Consider the following 6446-nt stretch of genomic DNA (forward strand, 5'->3'; position numbering starts at 1 on the left):
AAAAGAATTATTTTTATATGTCACCTCTATCTCTTTTTCTGTTTTGTAGGGGAATACATATAGCTGTGAACAGGACATACTCCTGGCTCTGTGCTCAGCGTTGCTCCTAGAGTTGTTCAGGGTATCATATCAAATTGGGGTTGGACATATACAAGGCAAACCATTTAATCTCATACCATCTTTCAGTCCCACAATTTTTTAACCTCATAAGATTAACATACTGTATAATGTTGAATCCCACCATAATACATGCTATAGTATCTTGATGAGTTTTTCTCAGATTTCTTGTATTTGATGTATTACTCATTGAGTGTTTCAAAAGGACTAAGTGAGTGGATCCATAGTAATGTGCCTAGTCTGTACCTCTCTCTGTGTAGTGATAACTCATTATTGTTTGAAGGAAAGTAGTTTTTAGTTCTCTTGAATATAAACCAAGTTTATATACCACTAATATTTTCCTCCACTGCAACTCTGAGGAACTGAGAATACTGTTGGTTCACAGCGGTTCTGGGTGTGGGAAAGCTCAAAAAGCATGTGACATTGATCTATGTCTATTTGAGGTTGGTCCTAGACACCATAGGATCATGTACTGTAGTATATTGGATAATGCTGTGGACGTGTTGCGTCCCTATGCAAAACCTTCATAGGGTTCGAGAACCTTTATGGGGAGAAAGCAGGAGCATGAGCAGACGAATGTGAAATATGAAATAAAAGAGACCACACAAAATGCATTGTATGGGGACCCACGTCCATGGGACGAGAGACAAATTTTACTGTCCAGCCGATGACATTTTAAGCACAAACTTTGGTATGCAAGGTGTCTTCAGGGAAAACAAAGGGCAAAGAATAGCCAGGAGGGGCAACACAATGGTACCAGACCCTAGAATCTACATATCAAATAACTACTGGATGCAGATGAGAAAGAGCCCTGCTAGAGGGCTGTGAAACAAGAGCTAGAGATGTTTTTGGTTTAGCAAAAAGCAGGATTTTTTTTAAGAAGCTGGAGGAGAGAAACTGGTTTTGCAAGAGAATGTTTATGTGGTTGCTGGAAAATAGTTTTTGGGGGGACAGAAATAATTGTTTACTATCATAGAGATAGACAGAGAAAAACAAGCTGCTGGTGCCAGGTTATACTTGAAGTAAGAGTCACAAATAAACTAGCCAACGGGGAGTTTTTGGTGGGCTTTGGTACCAAAATTCCTTTGTGAGTTAGAAAAGCTAAGGCCGAATTTCTTTAGTAGAAAAGGAGACAAGAATCAAATAAAAGAAAAAGAGAAAATGTAATGTCACAGCCATGTCAGAATTATAGCCAGTAATCCACACAAAGGGTCAATGATTGACTTCTCTAATGGGCCTTCTGGCAGATAATTCTTGGGAGGAAAATTAGGCACTGCACCAGGAAAGCCAAAAGCCATGTCTGGTGCGTGCTTCCTTTTGTGGGTAGGACAGGATAACTTAGCTTTCTGCCAATTCCTTCCTATAGATTATTTGCAGTTAAGAGCATCTTTCCAGACCCCTTTCTCTGTATGAGATAATAAGATAGGATAGTCAGAAGTTTAACAGAATGATTTATCTATTTTCCTTGGAAATAGATTCTTAAACTTTTGAGAAAGGAAATATCATTTGTTAGGGTAACTTTATGACAATTTTTTTTGGCCTCCCAAGTAGTTCTCAGGCAGCCAGGGGGATTCTCATAACAACTGTCTGCCAACCAAAACTGTGGTTCAACTTGAGGGTGTGGTGCTGCTTCAATCCTGTGATGCCCAGGGGATTTTCCATAGTACCAGGCAATGGTCCTCAGTCTGTTGCATAAAAATCAAGCACCTTACCCTTTGTACTATTTCTTATGATCCTCTGGAAACTACTTTTTGTTTTGTTTTGTGTGTTGGGTTACATTGGGTTGCTCAGGGATTATTCTTGGCTCAGTGTTCAGAGAATTTTCCTGACGGACTTGGGGAACCATATGTAATGCCAAGGATCTTACTTGAGTTGACTGTGTGCAAGGCAAGTGCCTATCACTTTGTACATCTTTGTATACTTTTTGTCTGGATTAGGAACAGAGCTTTGAAGTTGAACAGGTCTGATTTTTGCATCATGTCACTTGAATCCTCTTGTTGAGTGAACTTGGTTGAGGCTCGCTTTTAAGGAGCTTAGTTTCTTTATATGTAAAATGGGAATGATTCAGGCCTGCTTATTAGAGCTATCTCAATGATTGTGTGAGATATAGGGAACACTAGGGAACACCACTGCAACCACCACAGCAGCAGTGAAAGGGGCCACTAATGGTGATGGTTCTCACATCACAAGCCAGCAGGCAGACATAGGACAGGACCATATAGCATCAGTTCAATAGCCAGAAGCTGCCATATCTCAATTCACCATCCTTCCATCTGTAGCTTCGTGGAGAGGAGTTTGTGAGAAAGCAAGTCAGGAAAACAGGAAGTCAGTACACATCTTAAATCCTGCTTTTGAACAACTTAATGATGCTCTCTTTGCTTTATTTTGGAGCAACTCTTGGTGGTTTTCTTACTTCTGGCTCTGCACTCAGGGACCACTCCTGGTAGGGCTGGGGGACCATATCGGTATTGGAGATAGAACTTGAGTTGACCATATGCAAGGCAAGTATGTCTTGCCCCCTGTACAATCTTTTCAGTTCATAACGATGTTTTCTCAAATCTGTGGTCAAATATTCTATCAGATCATCTTTTACTTACTCTGTGTCCTCTTTCAGATGTGTGACCCTTCCAATAACCTTTTATAGTTTGCTGAGGTCTGACTGTGAGGCACCCACCTCCCTCCCCAAATACTGTATTTGCCGGTATATAAGATGACTAGGCGATAAGACGACCCCCTAATTTGCAGTTAAAACATAGGTTTAGGCCTATATTCGCTGTATCAGACAGAACGTTCCTGTGCTGCAACTGTATGTCCCACAGTGAGCCAATCACAACAATCAATGGTTCAAAGGTTCTACTGGAATAGACTTCCTCTCTGACTCTGGCCAATCTGAGCAGGCTTTTGACAGTGTAGATTCCGGTCCAGAACATCATCTAATTTGCATGCATAAAAAGCCTGCTTGGATTGGCTGAGTCAGAGAGGCAGTCCGAGCAGCCTGGCAGTGATTGGTGCAGGATCGAGTTGGAAAATTCATTTTGTGGCATTATTCAGACAATTTTCGTTTAGCGGCATATTGAAACATTTTTCAGGATATACTCGGTGTATAAGACTACCCTCGATTTTCGGTTGACTTTTTTTATTTCAAAAGTTGTCTTATACGCCAGAAAATACGGTACCATGTCACTTTCCTTTAGCCTGAGAAACCAACCCCAGCACTGACCAGAAGGAAAGTGTTTTGCTGAGGCAGAATCCAAACTGTCATTTTGCTGCAAGACCCTTGGGCATGATGGCTGCCTGATCTAAATCTGGGTGGGGGGAGGCTTTCCAGCTTTTCTTCTCACACAACTATCTTAGAAACAACTGGGTCTATTCACAAAGCCGAGTCTGTGGTCTGAGAGTCCAGGAGAGGTGAACAGGCCTGGAGTCTCCTCAAATCCACAGAGATCAGATTCTAGCTCAGAGCTGAAGATCAGAATTTGACTACTACTTTGGGAATGGGATTATCCTAAACTGAGACCTGTGACCCCTGGCACTGACTGCATTGAACTCTTCAGAGAATTATGTAGAATAGGAGAGGGTCTTAGGTTTTAACCATATTTTTTGCTCTAAAAGACACACCTCACCATAAGAAGCACATAGTTTTTAGATAAGGAAAATAAGAAAAAATATTCTTTTTAAAAAATAATTTTTATTGAGACCAATGTGAATTACAAGTCTTTTACAGTTCTATTTAAGGTATATAGTGACAGTGAATTAAGGCAATTCCCACCACCAATGTTGAGCTCCCTCCACCCCTGTTCCCAGCATGCTTCTGCCATCTACACCCTTATCCCCTGGATTGCTAGTGTAACAAGTACCTTTTATGTATAGTTTGTTGTAGTTTAAGTTTCTTGATTTTATTGTATAGATTTTGGGTTGGGTATTTAGGATTGATCTTTTTTTTTTTTATTTCAACTCAATATTCATGCATGCCCCTGGTACCATCCACTTTTTGTTTTCTCTCAATTTATGAGGCAGAAGAAGCTGTTTCATATTCTATGGTTCTGTTGAAAAAGAAAAAAGAAGCAGGATGAACCCCTGTGTAGAAGCTATGAATTTAAATTTAAAAGAAGAAAGAAAGAAAAAGAAAAACCCAAAACCACACCAAATTAAAAAGAAAGAAAAAAATAGGAGGGGGACTGGTGTGGCAAGATTTTTTGTTTGTTTTTTTCATAGGCACAGTAATTGAGGAATTAGAAAGGAAATTCCCTGGGCCTAAGAGATACAGGGTTTCTTCATCCTTGAAGCATACTGTATTGGGATCAACTATAGGCTACAGCCATGTTCAAGTTTTTGCACAGGTACTAGGACTAAGTCTAGAATAGAGTTTTTATGGTTCCAGAAGTTCTGCTGAGTCATGGTTGTTGCAGTCAGTCTTTTGTAATTAGTGATCTTGGTTTTTGCACATGTTAAAGGGCATGAGGTTGGGGAACCTGCCCTTAGATCAAGTTGTTACTTTTTCTGTCGTCAGGATGTTGTATACACCTACTCTGGCGCAAGTTGGTGCCAGAATGGTATTAGGGACTCCTCTGGGGGGAGTTTGGTTACTGGTGCTGGTGCAGGATCCAGGATTCGGGGTTGGACAGTCTATGTCTGAATCTTGTGCAGTCTAAGTTGAGTCCCCATGACAAGTGTTCAGGGACCCTGTATTATAAAATTTATGAGTTCTTAATCCTAGCAGATAAGAGCTTGTTTCTATATAAAAAAATTTACTCATTGTAGTGTGCCTATGCAAAAAGTAACAATGCCATATTATATTGTTGGTGTGTTAAGGGGTAGAAATGGCAGGCTATACAGTCTCTATGTTGGTTTTGGCCTGAGCTATTTTATCCCAGGCTAAATTTTTCTTCTAGAATTTTGTGTTAAGCAGAACCAGAATAAACAACAACAACAAAAAATCAATAAATAAGAATTAAAAGGAAAGAAATGGGGGATGAAGAGGCTACCTTTGCATTTGGGAACAGAAACACTAAGAGGTATAGCTGTTTAGAAATCAAACATATATAGAAAATATAGATATCTCATTAAGTCTTTTGAGACAATCTTGGAGGTGGATGAGATCCAAGTCATATTTTTCGCTCTATAAGACACACCTGACCATAAGATGCACATAGTTTTTAGACAAGGAAAACAAGAAAAAACTATCCTTTTTGTTTGTTTGTTTTTGGGCCACACCCGTTTGATGCTCAGGGTTTACTCCTGGCTAAGCACTCAGAAATTGCCCTTGGCTTGGGGGGACCACATGGGACACTGGGAGATAGAACCACAGTCCTTCCTTGGCTAGGGCTTGCAAGGCAGGCACCTTACCTCTAGCGCCACCTCATCGCCCCCCCCCCCCTTTTTTTTTAAAGAAAAACATATTCTGGGGCCAGAGAGATAGACAGCAGTAGGTCATTTGCCTTGCACTCAGCTGACCTGAGGCAGACCTGGGTTTGATTCCCGGCATCCCATATGGTACCCCTGAGCACTGCTGGGTGTGGCCCAAAAAAACAAAATAAATAAACAAATAAATAAAGCTTTGCATTCTTTAAAAGAATATTCTAAAGTAAATGGTACAACACAAGATGCCGTCAGGAGACAGCAGCTGAGAACAACCAGCCAGTGAAGTCAAAGAACATTTACAATACTCTGGTCCACAGCTGGTTAAACACATTTACCTAACTTTTTTTAAATATCAGAAAATAAAAAGACATATTAAAATACTTTTATGTTAATATAAAAAATAAAAGTTGCAGCAGCAATCAAATAGTTTTTTGGGGAAAGGGGGCACACCCGTTTGATGCTCAGGGGTTACTACTGGCTATGTGCTCAGAAATTGCCCCTGGCTTGGGGGGACCATATGGCAACCCTGGGGATCGAACGGAGGTCCTTCCTAGGCTAGCACTTTCAAGGCAGACACCTTACCTCTAGCGCCACCTCTCTGGGCCCAGCAATCAAATAGCTTTAAAGAAAAGCCCTATATGTGACAGTGAAAATGCTTTAACCTGATTGCTCCTACTATAGTATGTCTGCGCAATAAAGGGGCATAATACTGCGGATGTCAAGTTATTAGTATATGCTCTCCTTCCCTGTACTCAAGCTTCAGCTCCAGGCAGCATTTGCTCCATAAGAAGCACAGACCTTTACCACCATCTTTTGAGAAGACAGAACCGCATCTTCTGGTTAAAAGAAAAATACGGTAATTCCTGCCAGTATCTACTTGGTGAGTGTTCCAAGCTGTTTCTATTTGATTCAAAGAGCTGTAAAAAACATGACATTTAAACACCTCTAGTGTCATGGAGTTAGGTCTA

Source organism: Suncus etruscus, chromosome 10, assembly GCF_024139225.1.
Source record: "Suncus etruscus isolate mSunEtr1 chromosome 10, mSunEtr1.pri.cur, whole genome shotgun sequence".
Classification (NCBI taxonomy): domain Eukaryota; kingdom Metazoa; phylum Chordata; class Mammalia; order Eulipotyphla; family Soricidae; genus Suncus; species Suncus etruscus.